The sequence below is a fragment of the Mustela nivalis genome (assembly GCF_964662115.1).
Source record: "Mustela nivalis genome assembly, chromosome: 15".
Lineage (NCBI taxonomy): Eukaryota > Metazoa > Chordata > Mammalia > Carnivora > Mustelidae > Mustela > Mustela nivalis.
Genome location: NC_139034.1, coordinates 12,751,073 through 12,771,023, shown reverse-complemented (window position 1 = coordinate 12,771,023; position 19,951 = coordinate 12,751,073). Strand labels below are relative to the sequence as shown.

Here is a 19,951-nt window from a genome sequence, read left to right as displayed (position 1 = left end):
CTCATTACTATTTTTCACTAAGATTTGCTATTCCCAAAACATAGCCATATCATCTGGGAAAAGAATAAACAGTTGTTTCTGATGTAGTGTAAACTCGTGAACCAGCGCGGTGAGGCAATTGATGCCCCCAGAGCACACGATGTCAGGAGACACTCACGCCTAGGTTTGCGCAAGCCTCAGCCATGAACCTTCATGACCCTGCAAGCGAGTGCCTCCTTAAATTTTGTACATTAGGGGCCTCCCTTGTCCCATTCTGGCATCTCTGTTAGTTTATCTATTATTTGTTCTTTCTATAAACTTATCCTTGGGAGAGAAAAGAGTGCATGTCCAGGCTATGTCAGCTTGCCAACAGCAGGTTCATGAATGTCCTTCTTTTCATACACAGATTTCTTTCCATCTCTTGACTGCCTGCCAGACCCACATAACAAAACCTCCAGGTTGGTTAGGACGATCTCTTTCCTTTCCTCCAGTCCCATACTGCTCTTTGGGACCAAGCTGACTGGCTGCCCTAAACATTTTTGTTATCCAACCTTAGCTGGTGTGTAATGAGACTTGTTACTCTGCTCTTCTTCATCACTCTGTGCAGGCCAGAGTTTACCAATGAGGTGCTGGGTCTCAGTGCATAGACCCCTGCTTTGCCTTCAACATACTTTATATTAACTACTTCCCAACATTTAAAATTGCCAATTTTACATGAAAATCCAGATATCTAAAATCTCAAAAATGGAAAAAAACCCACATTTTTAAAAAGATTTTCTTTTATTAATTTTAGAAAAAGAGAGAGAGGATGTGCACGTGCATGAGTTGGAGGAGGGGCAGAGGCAGAGGGAGAGGAACAGACACCTAAACAGATCCCATGCTAAGCAGGGAACCCTACAGAAGCCTTAATCTCACCACCCAATCATGACCTGAGCCAAAACCAAGAGTTGGTGCTTAATCAACAGAGCCGCCCAAGTGCCCCATACAACACATTAAAAAAAAAAAAAAAGAAAATCTGACAAGATTTTTCTCAGTGTCTGTTTGTTAGGAAAAAGATTTCCATGCCCCTCACAAATTAGAGAACTGGTTTAACATACATCTCCTGGAGACTTTCTTAACTTGGCTTGCTGACCTTCTTTGGGATGGGTTCTAGCAATTTGCTTCCACACAGCCTCTTTCCTTGCTGAATATGCATCAGCAAATGCCTTCCATGTACATTAACACTACTCCCCAAATACTTTCTCTCCATCTATACACAGGATATGGACTGTATATCTGACTTTGTTTGGACGGATCGGGCCATGGAACTAGTTCTAGCAATGAGTGACGAGTAGAAATTTTATGTTTCTTATGGATGAGCATTTAATTGTTAGTGCGAGCCTTTAGAGATCTCATTTTCCCTCTTTAGTGACAGGGAACATGGAAGGTAAGAGAAGCTTTCCAGCCTGTGTTCCTCAGTGGCTTTAATGAACAGAATTCCCTGTCATTTTGCAATGGACATGTAGTAAGACCAAGAAATAAACTTTTGGGGACACTTGGGTGGCTCAGTCGGTTAAGCCACTGCTTTCGGCTCAGGTCATGATTCCAGGGTCCTGGATTTGAGTTCTGCAATGGGCTCCTTGCTCATGGGGAGCCTGCTTCTCCCTCTGCCTGCTATTCCCCCTACTTGTGTTTTCTTTCTCTCTCTCTGACAAATAAATAAAATATTAAAAAAAAGAAAGAAAGAAAGAAATAAAGGAAGAAAGAAACTTTTGTTGGAACTGTTTGTTGTCACCACAAAACCTAGTCTATCTTGACTGATAGGATGCTCTTGGTCACATCTATAGTTTTGTTTCTCCTTTCAGATTTAATCAAGCCCAATGTTTTAAGAAAATCAAAGGCAATTATGTCACAGATTGCCTTCTCAGAGTTTTAAGATCTGAGCAACAGAGAGAAAAAATAGCACTTGATGCAGCTATGTGCTTTGAGAAAAGAATTTATAAAATTGACTTTCTATTCCAGAATGTTCTTTACAATGATTATTGTTTTTCCTTTCATAGAATATTAGGCAATTGTGTTAAACATGAAAATACACTCAGAGGTTTTTGTTTGTATTGTGTAAGTGATTTTCAGTATCATTATTAGGATTTTATAGAAATACTTTTGTAATATGTGTTGTTCCTATATTTCTTCATGGAATTTTATTAAAATCCAGTTTTTCCCAAAGAAACACATTTCTATTTAATGATGCAAATCAATGGAAAAATAAGATGTGACACTCCAAAATTCACTTTACACGTCACTGTTAAAGGCATATATCTATTCCAAATGAGGAGATGCAATTCTAGTTCACATAGCTTCATAAGTAATTAGATACTACTACTAGTATTAATAATGCTACAATTAACGGGCGAAGATCAACAAACCCAGTCACACCTAGTTGAGGCAGAAGAGGCAGCAAGATTACATGGGTCCCTGTTCTCTCTGCAGCCTTCAGAGGAAGGCCTGCTGGACAGGGGGCCAAGAATGGACTTGACCATAGGGTTGGGTTCCTTCATAGAGGTTGGATTCCAATGCCATGGGAGGGAACATGGACAGCAGCCTTTCTCAAGGTCTCCAGTGCCAATCAGAGCAAGCTTGGGTGCCAGATATTCAGAGGACTGCTGGTTCCTGAAGAACTTGGGGACCCCAGTACAACTGAAAATTGACAGTGGGTGCAGCTTAACCCATTGGGAGAGGTGTAGCCACGAAAGCACACTCATGCAACAACCTGACTGCCCATCCCCACACTGCCATGTCGTAGGCACCCATCACAGGCTAGCCAAAAATCTAGGTGCTTTATACTTGCTAGCTCTTACCTTCACTATCACCCTTTAAGATGGATATAATTATTTCTAATTTTACAGATGAGGAGAATGAGGCTCCAGGGAAGTTAGGTTACTTATCTAAAGTTAGCTGACTTGTAAATGGCCGAATCAGGATTTAAACCAGGTTGTGCTCTTTTCCTCTGTGTTTACTGATATGCTATGATATTACCTGATATGATATTAAATAAATACAATAGGAAAAGGGCTACTGAAAATACAATTCAAAGTATTTTAAAGATACATAACTTTTTAAAAAAATTTTATTTATTTATTTATTTGACAGAGAGAGATCACAAGTAGACAGAGAGGCAGGCACAGAGAAGGGAGAAACAGGCTCCCCGCCGAACAGAGAGCCTGATGCGAGGCTCGATCCCAGGACCCTGAAATCATGACCCGAGCTGAAGGCAGAGACTTAACCCACTGAGCCACCCAGGCGCCCAAAGATACATAACTTTTTAAATAATCACGATATTGATCAAACTACATCTTCAAAATGGACCCTCCCTTCCTCTAGCCAAGACACCAACAATGATGACACCTCTATTGATTTTTGCTAAAGAGTGGCACTTGAAACATTGGAGAGAACCTGGTGCTTGCCAGAAGTCAAGGCCTTGCACCGGTTCTGAAAAGATCTAAAAAATTTGAGAATGTGGATGTCGTGGTGGTGGTGGTGGTGGTAGTGTGTATGTATGTGTGTGTGTGTGTGTGTGCTGTAAGGACGGATTGTCAGAATTGGGATTACAGTGAATAGTGAGTGGTCTTGACTACTTTGGGGCCTGAGATAACTCCAAATCCAAGGGTTCCCTCAGAAAATCCAGGGCCATTCAGATGGCCTTAAATATTTTGAAATGAGGGAGAGTACCCAAGACAGAGAGAAATCACTGGAAGCTCCTGTACTGACCTGTCAGGTCTTCTAAGACACTTGCAGCCAGTAACTACCCATAGTGAATTCTGAACTCCCTCAGAATTCAGGGATGCAAGCTGAGGTTTAGTGACCTCTAAGAGCTGAGGCTCCAGCCAGGTGGGACATCTCCCCCACCCACCACAGGCAACTGTGTTCTTTAGAAAAGAGCAAGGGGCAGGAGCTCCAGACACCTGTTAACTACAGCCTGTTCTTCTCACGCCTCAGAACTCCATACATGAGAAAAATAAACTGGGTCATCGCTGCTGGTGTAGGGACTTTGTGTCAGGTTTTAGGGGAAAAAGATGGGCTTTAATGTAGCAGGATGATCTGTCATCATTTTCTGGAAGCTAATTATAAGCCGGAAACCAGAACATCACCGATTTTGGAATCTCCTCAGAGGATAACTGACAAAGGCTAGCTTTCAGCTTAACTTTGGGCAAATGGTCCAACATGCTGTGGCCTACATTCCTCAGCTATAAAATAAGAATATACGATGACTTGTTTGAAACTGGGCCACAATAACATATTGAAATGGGCCGTATAAACATGGAGCTGTAGAATCATGGACTCTCAGAATGCCGACAAGAACATTTGGTTCACCCTCCATTTACAGATAAGCACAGGCTTATGTGGTCCAAGCAGATGAGGGGCTATTCTCATTTTATAGTGCTTCCAAGCAGAATTCACACTGCTGTTAGTCTATTTTGATAGTCCACAGCTTAAGAAATGCCTCCCGATGCTGTCTTAATTTCCAGATTGCATCCCTTGAACGACCACTTCTAGAGTCCTTGGGCATCCCTGGTACCCTTGTTGGACTCACTGTGCTGAGTTGGGATATCCCTCTTGTTGCTGCCCCAGGTAGGGGCCATGCCTCTGAGGCAGGAGGTCAACATCTCTGGAGAGAACAGGTAATCCCAAGATCTTCAGCAGGAAAGAAGAACATGGAGGGAGGGGAGACAGCTCTGGCTCTCGGGGCCACAATCCCTCAGGGATAGACCTCTAAGGCTCTACAGATACTTAAAGGACTCTACAGATACTTAAAGGTAAGGGTTATCCAAAGGCTTCTCCCATGGGGGCAGTCCAGGAGCTAGGTCAAGAGGTGTCCATGCGAAGGACCTCAGGACAAACAGGTGATGGCTATATGTCATAAACCAGACTATCAGTGTATATTGCTAAGTGTGCTTTATTGTCCCAAGACTTTACTCCAGATCCCTCTGGGACAAGAATTTTCTTTTCTTTTCTCTTGGAGGGGAGATTTGTGGAAATGTTGGGCTGCACTGTATCATAGCATTTCTTCTGTGAGAATATTGGCTGTTTTCCCCATTGATCATGCCGGTGCAGATGCCTCCTTGTCCTTCTCTAAGCTCTTCATTCACTCAACAAGCATTTCATGAGCACTTACAATGGGCTAAGTGTTGAGAATCTAGCTGTGAGCACAATACACCTGGCATCTGTCCTCAGGGAGGGTACAGTGGACAGAGATCAGACTCCCCCGCTCCTGAGATTGGGATCCTACTATCTCTTCACTGCCCCTCCTCACATTCCACTCCGCCCTCTGACTGGGACACTAGCTTACTGACCAGGGTAAAGTATCCTCTCCCTGGAGATTTCCTGTTGCCTACACCAGGACCTTCTCATTGTATGTGCTCTCTTCGTATCTCTGAATGCTGGGGGACTCCCAGGAAGACAACCCTGCACTTGCTAGGTGATGTTCGGAAAGTACATGGTTCATTCAGCAAGTACCAGACTGTTAGCCAGCTGTGTGGATGCTGGGCTGCTTCTGGACCAGGAATTAATTGCCCCCGTCAAGACTGGCCAGTTTCAAGACAGTCATAATTGATGAGGGAAGCTCACTTGGCTGATATGAAACTAGTCAGATGCCCACTGCCGTGCCCTCAACAATGAATCACGTTCAATTCCAACTCGCCAGATGCCCACTGCCATGCGCTCAACAATGAGTCATGGTTAATGAAATCACAAATCTGGATGACGCTCTTGACACCTTGAATGTGAATGCTAAGATAAAGGGCCTTGGTAATAGGACTGGCCTTTCTGGAACACCACTAAGCCCTCACCAGTCAGGTTCCAGCTGCCAAAACAGGGACCTCATAACCAGCTTGCTGTCACTCCAACCCCAGAGCTTAGCATTATCTGGCAGGGGTGGCATGAGAGTTGAAGAGATGACATGGGATAAAACAAGGCAGGATACTTCAGAGGCAGATAATTTACAGGTTACCTGTGCACATTTTGCCTTTTGACTTCTCCCTCTTATCCCCTGCCCCGACTTTGCCACTGCTGCCAGGCTGGTTTCCTAGAAGGGAGCAAGAAAACAATTTTATTTTCTAGGAGCACCCCTGGTAAGTGTTTAGAAAAAGTTCAAAGTTAAAACTTGCCTAAATGAGGTTTTGGAACAACCTCTTTAATGATAATGACCCATATTTTCCTGGTTGAATTCCTCGAAAGCCCTCTGCCTGTGTGAATACAGCCCTGGACAGGTGGGAGCGGAGGGCAGGCAGAGGCTTTAGGAACTCCCGCTCCATTCGAGTATCCTATGATGTATGGTGGGTGTATTCCCAGAAACTGCCCCCCACCGCCTTCCGCAAATGTTGTGATACAGTTATCTCACGGAAGAGAAAAAGTACCGGGGAAATCAAGCTACCTGACTAGGAAAGCTGGTGGTTTTCTTTCCTCTGATCTGTTTCTTAGGTAAAAAAATTCTTAAAAAAAAAAAAAATCCCAGAACATCCAGTATAATGAGCCTGATTAACTATAGTATTACACGCTCACTAACTAGCCTCAGGCAAAGTAGCAGCCTTGAGCCTGAGACTTTCTCTCAGAACCTCTCCAGTCCCAGCATCTGTTGTGCTTGCTGTCACCTCCAGGGTCACTTCAGCATTTCACCTCCTCAGGTTCTGAACCAGTCCCTCCCACGCGGAGCTCGACGCAGCTGCTCGAGTGCAAGCCAGGGCACGAGGAGCATTATTTCAGATGGAACAAGTGTCTGATGGAAAGCTTACACAACTGCAGCCGGTCCTGGACAATCTACCTGATCGTTTCACCCCCAGCCAGGTGGGTGTTCCAGAAGCAGGTGGCGCTTTACAAGAGAACAGCGCGATGGCATGAAATTGCATCTCCTGATTCGATTCCCCCCTAAGCATCGCTTGCTCATCCCACCAGTGACGGTGGACAGACCTGGTGGTGCCTCCCACCCCACTTTCAGCTTAGTCACCCCAAGTGATTTATGTATGCGAGACCACCCTTGTCTCCAGATAAAATAAGGAAGGGAATCTGAAGGGTGTTGCGGTGTCCTCTGCTCGCTGCCACACCCCTTCCTGTTCCTTTTCCCTTCAGTCTAATGAATTGTTTGTCTTTCTTTTCCTCCCGCTCAAAAATGCTCATGCTTATGTGTGTGGGTTTTTTTTTTTTTTAAATACTTTCCAATAGAAACCATACTCATTTTCCAGGACATTTGTCCAATTTTTTTTTTCCCTAAGGCCTGACTTTTTAAGAGTCAGAAGTGGTTCTCATTTTAAAAACAGAGGTTTCTGGTTTTCATGGGCATTCAAAGCTAAATTCTTCACTAGATCTTAATGAGATTCTGAATCGTAGTTTTAATTTTGCTTGTTTAACCACTTGTGTTGTTTTGTTACTGCTCCAAGAGTTTTCACATACGTCCAAAGGAGGGTAACCAGAAACAGTCCATGTAAGAGACAGTTCATGTAGGAGACAGAGTAAGTCAAGCAGAGACTATCTGAACCAAACAGCAAATAGCACTGAAGAGCCAGTCAAAAGTGCGGCTCTAGGGGTGTGTGGGTGACTCAGTTGGCTAAGCAACCCGCTCTTGATTTCTGCTCAGGTCCTGATCAAAGGGTCTTGGGATTGGTCTCAGGCTCTGTGGGGAGTAGGCTTGGGATTCTCTCTCTACCTCTCCCTCTGCCCCTCCCCCTGCTCACAACAAACATACAAACAAACAAACAGTAAATAAAGGTTTTTTTTAAGTGTGGCTACAACAAATTATTAAAATTTTTAAAAAACTCAATTAGATAACCTGAACTCTCTGTTGTAGGTATATCAGTCATGGATATGAAAATGTGCTTAAAATGCATAGAAAGGGAGCCTGGGGAATTGCTCAGGAGTAACTGACACTAGTAAGAGATTGGGAGCCAGTGTGGGGGCAGGAGTCATGGTCCTCTAAAAAATAAAAATAAAAATACCACATGGTTCAGTAATTGCACTACGGGGTATTTACCCAAAGAAAACAAAAATACTAATTCAAAAACATGTACGCCCCCCTATGCTTATGAAAGCATTATTTGCAAGAGCCACAATGTGGGAGCAACCTAAATGTCCACTGATAGATGAACGGATAAAGAAGAAGTCATACATTAAGTGGGATATATCAGACATTTAAAAAATGAAATCTTGCCATTTACAACAACAGTGACGGACCGAGAGGGCATTATGCTAAGTGAAATAAGTCAGACAGAAAACGAGAAATACCATCCGATTTTATTTATGTATAGCGTCTAAAAAGCAAAACAGGTGAACAAACTAAAAAAGCAGGAAGAGACCCATAAATATAGAGAATAAACTGGTGGTTGTCTCCACGGTGGTGGTGTAGGGGGTGGGAGGGAAGGCAAAATCATTGAAGGGGAGTGGGAGATACAGGCTTCTAGTTATGGTGGGAGTAAGTCACGAGGACGAAAGGTACAACGTAGGGAATAGAGTCAACAATACTGTCATAGTATTGTATGGGGACAGATGGGACCTCTGCCTGTGGTGAGCATGGTGTAATGTCCATTGAATCCCTATGTTGAACTAACATAACATTCTGTGTCAACTATACATCAGTAAAAAAGACGAAGAGGAAATGAAAAGGAGGGAACCTGCACACAGAGGCAGGCACAGAGGGAGGACCAGGGAAGACACAGAAAAAGCCTTCTAGAAGCCAGGAACAGCTGAGGTCACTGAAGCCAGGAGAGAAACAAGGAGGTGATTCTCCTCCACAGCCCTCAGAAGGAACCAATCCAGCCATTCCCTTGATCACAGACTACGGCTACCAAAGTGGGAAGACTTCTGTTGTTTAAGCTGGAAGAAAATAAGGTGGCGGGGAATTGAGTGAGATTTGACTTGGATTACTGCTATGTCACTGGATCTGTCCTAAGAAAAATGCGATACTCATGTAATCTATACTGACACACATCGGCAAACATGGATACATATGTGTATAAAAAAGAACAGTAACTTTAAACTTTATTATACTTCTGCAAAAGTCCTATAGTAGTATAATCACCCCTAGAGGCTGAAAATTCTTATTATGCTGAAGCTTGTGGGCTTCAGAAGGCTTTGTCTTTCCTTATTGCAATGGTTCTCAGCCTTGGATGCTCGCTAGAATCAATGGGGACATTCAAATCTCGATGCCAACGCCATATCCTAGACTAATGAAGTCAGAATCTCTGCAAGGGAAACTGGGTCCAGCTTTTGTTAAAGCTCCCCAGGTGATTTAAATATGTGACCAAAGTTGAGAACAAGTTTTACTCTGTAACCCCTCAAAGGGAGGGTCTATGTCTGGTTTGTCTTTATGTCTTCACAGCACCTAAGTTAGTGACTTACATCAATATAATGAGGAGATCCGGAGCCTCCAATATTCTCAGAGGGAGAAAAAAAGTCCTAATAACCAGAAGTTAGTAATGTGTTAGGACTAACGCACGCAGATTAATAAGTCCTAACACCGTTTCTCCCTCTGTCCCTCCCTCCCCACTTGTCCTCTCTCTTGCTCTTGCCCTCTCTTGCAAAAACAAACAAACCAACCAATATATAAATAAAGATATGCAGTGGAATATTACTGATTTACATCAGTGTGGATAAAACTGGAGGAAATTGTGCTCAGTGAAATAAGTCAAACAGAGAAAGACAATTATCACATAGTTTCACTTATTTGTGGAACATAAGGAATAGCATGGAGGACATTAGGAGAAGGAAGGGAAAAATGAAAAGGGGGAAATCAGAGGGAAAATGAACTAGGAGAGACTATGGGATCTGAGAAACAAACCAAGGGTTTTAGAGGGGAGGGGGTGGGGGGATGGGTTGGCCTGGTGATGGGTATTAAGGAGGGCATGGATTGCAAGGAGCACTGACTGTTATACGCAAACAATGAATCATGGAACATTGCATCAGAAACCCATGACATACTGTATGGTGACTAACATAACATAATAAAAGAAATTATAACAGCAAACAAACAAATAAGTAAAAGCTTAAATAAAGCAAAAAACCTTAAGTGTCTGCATTCACCTCAGGTCATGATCTCAGGGTCCTAAGATCAAGACACATATAGGGCTCCCTGCTGAACGGGGAGTCTGCTTCTCCCCCTGCCCCTCCCCCCAACTTGTGTGCTCTCTCACTCTCGCTCTCTCTTGCAAAAATAAATAAAGCAAATTATGAGTTCCAACAGACAGCATCATGTCCTTTTGAAGCCTTCAGGATCTGCATCTTTTCACACACACACACACACACACACACACACACACACATCTGTACACACACAGTCCTTTGCTGGGTATCTCCTCAGAGCCTGAGAATTTGGTGGTAGTGGGGGAGATTCTTTGGTCAGGTGATATCCCAATAGAGCAAGGTGAAAGCTGCCAACCAGATGTGTCTCTCACTGATGTGAAAAAAAAGATTGTAAATGGATTTCTAAGTCACTGTTGAGCAGAAGGTCTCTTTGGAAGGACCCCTCAGCTTCCTCACGACTGCTTCCCAAAATGGATTACATTACTCCTGAGACATTGCCCAATCTTATTTGGGACAGTGAGTTCCTCGGGACATAGCAATAAGTCCTTCTGAAAAGAGAATTTGGAAATTTGAAGTTCTTCAGATATATTTCGGGTTTTTTCTTGAAAATGGTGCCAAAGGTTTCCTCTACTCCCAGCACAGCTGGTGTTGATGGTTGTGGTGGCTTCGTCTAATATTTTGTGCTTTAAATGTTATGATCCTTGGGTGTATCAAACCTGTTATAAAGTTCGTACTGGGGGCAGAGGGTCCATATTAATTAAGCAGTTGGGATTACCCACACTTGATATGGTCCTCTGAACAGCTCAGGTGGCTATATTAACTGCTTAGCTGTTGATGTCTTGAAGACAAGATTTCAGCGACAGAATTTCTGGTGTTTGAGTAGATTATAATTCCATTAGAAATACCCCTGTAATATATTAGTAAGGTACTTTTTTTTTTTTAAAGATTTTATTTATTTATTTGACAGACAGAGATCACAAGTAGGCAGAGAGGCAGGCAGAGAGAGAGAGAGGAGGAAGCAGGCTCCCTGCCAAGCAGAGAGCCCGATGTGGGGCTCGATCCCAGGACCCTGGGATCATGACCCGAGCCGAAGGCAGAGGCTTTAACCCACTGAGCCACCCAGGCGCCCCTAGTAAGGTACTTTTAAAAATAATCTACATAGCATTCTACTTTGTGTCTTTCTTTAATTGGTATAAAATCAATGAGGCATTATTTCAGTTCAAATATCTTGGTGTGTTATTTTTTTTTTTTTAAATCCCATTAAGCCATAGCTTCACAACAGATTTTGTGAAATCCTATTACTCACATAACCTCTAAAGTCAATGTTCCTATGTATTTTAAAAATCAAGAAACTCCTAATTATTTGAAAGAGTGTCTGCATTTTACATCACTTAGGGGCATGTATATTTTATGAGTTTATAATTCCAAACATAGAATAAATAATTCTATTAAATCCCAGTATTTTGGAGAAAAACAACATTAATCAGCTCTATAAATTATGGCATGATAAGTCGGATTGTTCCCTCTGTAACAGTGTAAAAGTTACAAACTTTTCATCAAGACAGGAACAGACAGAGAGAGAGAGAGAAATTCAGATGGGGGGAAACTATGACCTCTTTGGCATGTCTCTTTTCAGGATGACATTTCAGAGCCCATTTCTGCTGGGCTGGTGTCTGCCCACCTGGCCACACAGTCAGGTTTGTTTTTGTCAGCTCTAGCCCCGATCTGCGTCATGCAATGCACACATTTCCTACTTCATTTATCATTCGCTATGTCATTCATGGTCAGAGTGGTCTCTCTCACAGTGATGGCTTATGGAAGTTGTGCTATGCCACGCCTTCCTTTCCCTCCTGGTTCTCTCCTTTGAAGTCCAGCCCACTGGCCCCTCCCTCCCTCCACTGCTTGCTTTCTCTGGCTTCAGAAATCCTGGGACAGACTGAACGGGAATTTGCACCAGAGTCCCAGGATAGGAGAAGCACCTGTGCCCAAGGATAGGTTAGGTTAGCACCACGGTCACCAACGTACACCTGGGTTGCCTCCTTAACTGCTTAGTCTCTAGCGTGCTTCCTTCAATAAAGACACCATTCAACAAACACTGGAAAAGTAAATGAAGGAAGAATAAGCCAGCAGCGAATTGTGACTTTGTGTTCATGGGCACAATTAAGAGTGTCTGAACAGCCCCAATTCTCTGTTGGCTCTGAAAGTTCAGGCAGCTCCTCTTCCTGTGGCCTTACTTCTCCAGGGGACTGAAAAGACCCAAGGTAGGGATCAGTCCCTCCCCCTGGGACAGAAATTTCACATATGGTACCTCTGTTCATTCTCAACATGACTCTCTCTCAGCCTCGTACCTACACATTACGTGACAGTTGGGATGATAAGGAGCCCGACAATGAATGACCAGGACCATTACAACACTTTGCATTGTTGTCTTGGATGCTTTTATTACATATCCAAAAAGACAATTCATCAGGCAGAATTGTATTTGTTCAGTATTTCACTTTCAGTTCTGGCTTGTTTCCTTCCTTCCTGCCTTTACTTGTGTCCTTCTCGCCTTCCTTCCTTCCCTCCCTCCCGCCCTCCCTGCCTCCTTCCTTCGTTCCTTCCCGCACCATCACATTGTCCCGGACTGTAACTAAGGGTAAAGCAATTAGGCTTTACTCTGCCTGTTTAGGAGATGCAGTCCCTGGTTCCTTACAGAGAAGTCTCCTTCAAGACAACTGGGTGGCTCAGTCAGTTATGTGTCTGTGTTCAACTCAGGTCATGATCCCAGGGTCCTGGGATGGAGCCTCACATCAGGTTCCCTGCTCAGTGGGGAGCCTGCTTCCTCCTCTCCCTCTACTGCTCCCATGTTTATGCTCTCTCTCTCTCTGTCAAATAAATAAATTCCTTTTTAAAAAAAAAAATCTTCTTTACCAAAGAATGACAGCTTCCAAAGATAGTAGAAGTGGTAGAATTAGGAAGTCACCATTTTGCAACTCCCCATGGAAAAACTGATTCAGGTAAGAGCCATCAATGAATGCTACAAGCATTGGGTAGAAGATTGTGGGGAGTAGGATCTTTGGACATTACCAAAGTATCACCCCACTGGTGACTTGCCAATTTTAAGAGAACAATATACTATCGCAAAGGCCAGTACTGGTGGCTGACAACTCAACCAAGGAAGAAAACTCAGTAGTATGCACACCCTGGTGTTGTACCCCCGACTCAAAGCAGCAGGAAGTATCCAGTATCACCCATAGTATTTGTTCCTGATATGTTTAACCTGTACTTAACCAAGGCTTTAGACCTAACTTCCAGTGTATAGGAAAGTCGATAGCTAGACTGTGGAGGTAATGACACTACAGGGAAACAATTAGACTTGTGGGACATTTGACAAGACAAACTGGCCTCGTCTCTCCAGACAATCAATCTGATAATGGAAAGCAGATCAATGCTTGCCTGGAACAAGGAGCAGAGGGGATATGACTGCAGAGAGACACAAAGGATCTTTCTGGGGCAACAGAAATCTGCAATTTAGATTTTTTATTTGATTTGATGGGACACTTACATTGGTGCATACAGTTGTCAAAATTAATGAACAGTACACTTACAGCTGAATTTCTTAGGTCAAGTTACACTTTGATGCAGTTGATTTTTTTTTAAAGATTTTATTTATTTATTTGACAGAGAGAGATCAGAAGTAGGCAGAGAGGCAGGCAGAGAGAGAGAGGAGAAGGAAGCAGGCTCCTGGCTGAGCAGAGAGCCTGATGCGGGGCTCAATCCCAGGACCCTGGGATCAGCGTCCCAACCCACTGAGCCACCCAGGCGCCCCGATGCCGTTGATTTTTAAAACAAAAACAAATTATCAGTGTCACAGAAGAAAGTGAAGCCATGGGTTCTTTATTGTCTTTAGACGATATTTAAATTGTCTAAAGACCCATTACAACCAGATATAATAAGAGAAGTTCAGCTAGATCTGGGCTTGAAGAAGAAGGGGACAACTAAGAAAGACATCTTGGGGATAATGAAGAGAATTGAAGCAAACCGGATGCTAGATCATCCTGAGAAATTTAAAAAAATTTCTTCTGCTTTCTGGTGGGGTAATGTTCTTATTGTTAGAAGATGCTTGTTGAATTATTTAGGAGAGAAGGGTCATAATGTCTGTAACTTAATTGCTATACTAGAAGCTATATGAGGACATGTAGAAAGAGAAAGCAAAGACAGCATAAAGTTATCAATGGTTTAATTCTGCAGAAAGAATTCACTGATATTTATTGTGCTAGGCTTTCAACAATTCTGTCCTTCTGAAATTTCCAAGAATAAAAATGTGGAAAACCGTGACTGCCATGTGAGTGGTGATGGCTCTTCTGGTTTGGAGGCAGTCTTCAGAGAGTCTTCTGGCTGTTGGTGAGATTATCTCTTATGGCAAGGAGCCACCCCTTTCCATGGTTTCTCCTGCAGGGGAAAGGACACTTGCACGTCCCTAGAGAGGCCTTTGTATCCTACTCTGTGACCTAAAGGGCTTTGGGCTCCACCCACCATCTGTCACTTCTCCCCACCACAATGCTGTTGAGCAAATACATGTGAACGGTTCTGTTAACTGCTTGAATAAATATTGCACCTCAACTAAAAAGAAAAGATAAATTCACTCCTGGAATCTCTCCATGAGAGAAGAGACGATAGAAGAAACTTTAAACACTTGCTTAAAGTTGAATGGAAACATGCGTAATAAGTACTTTAAAGGTAGGAGTTCTCTTTCAACATCAACTAAATGCGGTCACTAGGGCTCTGGGTGTGGAAGATCAGACTTATTTAATGTGATGATGTCTAGGATGTTATTGAGCTAAGGGAAGTGATCAAATTCTCCTCCTCTGGAAGGTCTAGCTCAAATTGCTTCTCTTGTAGAAAATCTTTCCAAACTAATCCAACCCATAACAATCACTCCCTCTCCCAGGTTCCACCTGTTCCTGCTATCTGTTTCAGCCTGTCTGATCCTAAGTCACCTGCTAGATTATTTAAAAATAACTTACATTTTCACATCTTCTCCTCCCAAAGCCAGGATAGGGTTTGATGGGGATGCCAAGCCCTGATTCTCCCGATATGTCTGTCTTCACCAGCACATACCCACCCATACTGTAAGTGCTTGGACAGCAGGGGCCAGGGCTAAGCCCCTTTGTGTTCCCAGTGCCCTGCACAGGGTCTGGTCCATAAATGCTTTAAAAATGAACAAGAGCTTTCCTCCTATCCCTACTGTACAGTCCAGAACATAGGGCAAGGCATGGGGGAGCTTCTTGTAGAATGAATCAAAGTTTCCAGGAAATTTGAGTTATAAAGTCTCTCTCTCTCTCTCTCTATCTGAATCTCTTTTTCTCTTTTGCTTACATGCACATGCATTTTCTTTCTCACCATTGGAACCCAGACACCACGCTGGCAAGAATCCCAGGATTAGAGTAAGGAGTAGAGGAAAGCCATGCCCACTAACCCCTGTCCAAATCCCTGACCCATAGAATTTGTGAGCATTATAAATTTTTTTTTATGACATTGCATTCTGGCAAGATAGGTTACATAGTCACACTAAATGGAACATTCTCTTTGCTCCTTATCCTTCTCCACATCTCATCTAAACAAGGAAGTAGTACCCTAGGTAGGATTGTCAAATTAAATGCGATGTCCAATTAAATCTGAATTTCAGATAAATAATAAGTGATTCTTTTGGCATACATATGTCCCCAGTATTTCATGTAACATATCCTTTAAAAATCTTTATTGTAGGTGCCTCCTTAGCACAGTAGGCAGTGCATCAGTCTCATAAAACTATTTGTTTATCTGAAGTTCAAATTCAGTTGGCACTCCTTTATTTTTATTTGCTAATTCGAGGAACACTTACCTTGAGTCTCCACCCTGGACTTTTTCTCTACCCACACACAGTACTTAGGGGAGTCAACCTAAGTAGTCCAAACTTTATCCTGACAACTCTAAATTTTTATCTCCAGTTCAGAAATCTCTACCAATCTCCACACCAAAACACTGGACTACCTACTTGATAACTCCACTTTTATAGCTAAGAGTCATCTCAGACCCAATCAGAATTGTTGATTTGCAACCCCTACCCCTTCCCAAGCTGTTGCTCCTCAACCTTCCCCATCTCGGTGAATGGCACTGACATCGACCCAGTTGCTCAAGCCCCCAAGGAGAGCGTCAGCCTTGATTCCTCCCCATCCCGTACTCTGTGTCCAGTCAATCAAGAAGTCCCTTTGGCTCAACGGCCAAAACATATTTCCAGCCCATCGCTGCCTCCTGGTGTCCCCTACAACCCCTCTGGATCAAGGCACACTCTCCTCTCACTTGAACAACTGTACTGGCCAACAAATGGCTTTCCCACTTCCCCTCTTGCTTCTCTATAACCCTCTCTACTGCAGTCTCCCCGCAGTAGCTGGAAGGATCTTTTTAAAGACACATCATGGAACTCATCTGCTACAAATGCTCTGATGTTTCCTCACTGCACTAAAAATAAAATGCAAATATCCTTCAAGATCCTTCATGATCTATTTCCTGTACCATCTGTCAAAGGCCACCAACCTTTCTGTTCCTCAAACATCCTAAGGTCCCGTAGGACCTTAGGATGTTCTGCCTGAAGTACGGCACCCAGGTGGCTCATTCTTACCATTTCCGCCTCAAATCTCACATCATTTCTTCCATTTAGGCCTCCCTTACCTGGCCCCCCACCCCCTGCCCTTGTGTCTCCCAAGGCCATCAGCCTGGGGTATTTCCACCTCCAGGCAAAACCCAGTGCAACTGCTTTGGTTTTAGTTTGGGCCTGTGCACTGGTTTCTGTCCTCTTGCATTTGATCTTTTTTTGAAAACAGCAGAGAAACAGATTTTGTTAATTTCCTAATTCAACTTAAGAGTTCTGTCCATTCATATATGATTTGACTTATGGTTTAGCTGCCCACATTTGTTGTGATGGCTTATATAGGTAGACTTATTTCTACCATATGATTTTTACTTTTCTATTGATCATGCATTTTTAATGTTTCTTTCTTCCCATTTGTTCCCTGTCAAGGAGTTGACATACTTTCTTTATTCTCTTATTTCATCTTTTAGTGTGAAAAAACATATACTCGATTTCTATGATTTAAGGGTTTCCTGTAAAACGCTTTTTTTTTTAAAGAGATTTTTATTTATTTATTTGAGAAAGAGAGAGAGAGAATGAGAGAGCAAGAGAGAGAGTATGAGAGGGGAGAGGTCAGAGGGAGCAGCAGACTCCCTGCCGGAGCAGGGAGCTTGGTGTGGGACCTGGGACTCCAGGATCATGGCTTGAGCCAAAGGCAGTTCCTTAACAAACTGAGACACCCAGGTGCCCCACCTTTAAAACTCTTAAGCCCATGTAGGGACGCCTACATAGCTCAGTCTCTTAGGCATCTGCCTTCGGCTCAGGCCATAATACTGGGGACCTGGGATTGAGTCCTGCATCAAGCTGCTTGCTCAGCCCAGAGCCCACTTCTTCCTCTGCCTGCTGCTCCCCCTGCTTGTGCGCTCTCACACTCTTGCTGACAAATAAATAAATAAATGAAATCTTTAAAAAACCCAAACTCTTAAGCACATGTAACTTACGTCTGAACTGAGTCTATTACCCCTCATAGAACACAAAATGAGAATCTCAGAATCCTTTAATGCTAAGTACCTTCAGTTGTTCTAACGATGTGCATTATCATGTCATTCCAACTTGTCACTAACATCTCCCGAAATGGCTTTTTCGTGTGTTTTACAGCTAATGGTAATTCAGATTTCCCGACATGTTGGCTAACTACTTACCTACCGGACTCTTTGTTTCCCATTCACTCCTGCAGGTCTGACTTCCTGTGCTGAAATAATCCTTCAGTTGTCCTTCCAGTAGCTGTTGTGGAGGAACCATTTCTCCATCCTTATGTCAAAAAAAGTTTCTCTAGCACCTTAAATCCTGGGCATAATCCACAGGTACGAAATTCTGGTGTACAGTCCATTTCTTCATTGCAACCAGAATGGCGAGATGTGTGAGACTTTGTGGATGGAATAAGGTGGTGTCTGGGCCCAGCTTGCTTCCCAGAGCAGAAAGCCGGGACCTAGCTTCGTGGTTTTCAGCCATCCTCCCTAACTGATGTCTGGGAACTCGGAAGCATTCAGGCCCCAGCTGGTCTTCTGGGGACCCCCGGGATCCTGAGATCATGCTGTCACACCTGGGATATTGCCCCACTTCATCGCTTGAACACTTTTAAGCCAGGAATGTCCCCCACAGGGGTAGACCCCTAAGTCTTTCAATCATGCACCTGGTTGTCCATAGAAACTTTTGCAGTAGGCTCCTTCAGGTAGGTGCCTCCCCTCGGCTGTATCCATAGCTGTATCACACTCACAACTGGTTCCCATCCAGGCCCCTCGGGCTCTGAAGCTGCGGCAGGCACCACAGTGGGAGCTAGAGGTAGCACTTGAGGTGGTTCAGCATCTTGTTCTGAGGTTGGGGCTGTCGGTCCAAGAAGAGAAAGTATCAACCCAATGATTGACTTTTACATCCCTCCTAAATCAAGGAAAATTTCCCCACCGTTCAATGTTCTCTGAGTCCAGGAAGCAATCCCTAGAGGGTCTCCCCTGATAGCAGGTCATGGGCACAGGGATCTGAGGCTACTCCTTACTCCTGGCCCACCAGATGACGGAGGCTAGGTCTGGGCGGCCTCCGGTGTTCCCTGCACAGGTCTATATCAGCCACCCCCTGTCCTCCTCAGATCAGCATCTCTCTGGTTCTCCTCCCTCTACCCCTCCCCCTGCTTGTGCTCTTTTCCCTCTAATAAAGAAATAAAATCCTACAACAATACATAAAAGATTGAGCATCAAAGTGAACCTTGAGACCTTCAAGACCTGGCCAGAAACACCCTCCTGTGTGTATTTCCTTGTCATCTTTCTTCTTGTGCTGATGGCATCAGAGGTGCATGTCATCCCAAGGAGGGAGAAGGCCGATGGTGGAGAGACTCTGGGCTCCTGAAGAACACAGAAAGGATTTCAGTCTCTAATCTGAAGATCCACTCAGCACTGTCAAGGGGGGGACCTCTGTGGTGACAGGCTACCAAAACCTGGGGAGTTACATGGTCATTCAGCGTAATGTAATATAGCTCCGTACAGCATGTTGAAATGACCAAGTTCACTTGAATAGTGATCAGCCTAAAACCGTTAAAGAGGACCAAAGAGGCACCTGGCTTCCTCAGGCACTAGGATCCTTGATCTCAGGGTTATGAGTTCGAGGTCCACATCAGGCACAGTTAACTTAAAAAAACAAAACATAAGACTTACACAGGACTAAAATCAGTGAGGCTCAAACAACGGAGCTGGTCTGTGCTGGGACAGATCCCGTCTCCCGTTCTTTCAGCCACTGGGCACTGCGCACTCAGATGGTGCCAGTGCTTATCAGCCCAGCGGGTTCTCCTCGTGAGAGCTCAGGGTCTAGAGGAGAAGATGGACAAACGAGAAACCAAAATGTGAACAGAAAAAGCGATTGCTCCACAGCAAAAGAGCAAGGGACACAACTAAGGCCCGAACTCCACCCGGTGAGGGGTATGACAAGGCTGTGCTGAGATGACACAGAGAATTCCTGCGGGAGGAAAAGAAGGAGACAGCCCTGCAAAAATGCGAGTGCATTCCACCTGGCGGAGGGCACCATGGAGCAGAGGACTGGAGGTTAGAAAGGGGGCCAGGGTGGCCAGAGAAGCTGAGGAAGGACCAGAGTGGGAGGGGAGGAGGGCCAGGGCCCGGGAAGTTGGTCAGTATCAGTGCCCTTCTCCCAGGGCTGTGTGACCGCACTTCCCCACACTCAGTGGCTGAACCCACAAACGCTGCCTCATGGTCTCAGGGGATCAGGAATCCAGCAGTGCTCCGCTGGGGGCTCCTTCCAGAGTCTCTCCTTAAGCTGGGCTGCTGACAACAC

The 19,951-nt window shown here is 44.1% G+C and overlaps 1 long non-coding RNA gene across 1 annotated transcript; it reads right to left on the bottom strand.

Moving 5' to 3' along the window:
* Window positions 1-5,971: 5,971 nt before the first annotated feature.
* On the bottom strand, window positions 5,972-19,449 carry LOC309848783. Its single transcript, XR_014303274.1, has 4 exons — window positions 19,321-19,449; window positions 18,875-19,011; window positions 17,818-18,499; window positions 5,972-6,040 (listed from the first exon to the last, which is right to left on the bottom strand). It is a non-coding gene; the product is annotated as an uncharacterized lncRNA (long non-coding RNA).
* Window positions 19,450-19,951: the final 502 nt, after the last annotated feature.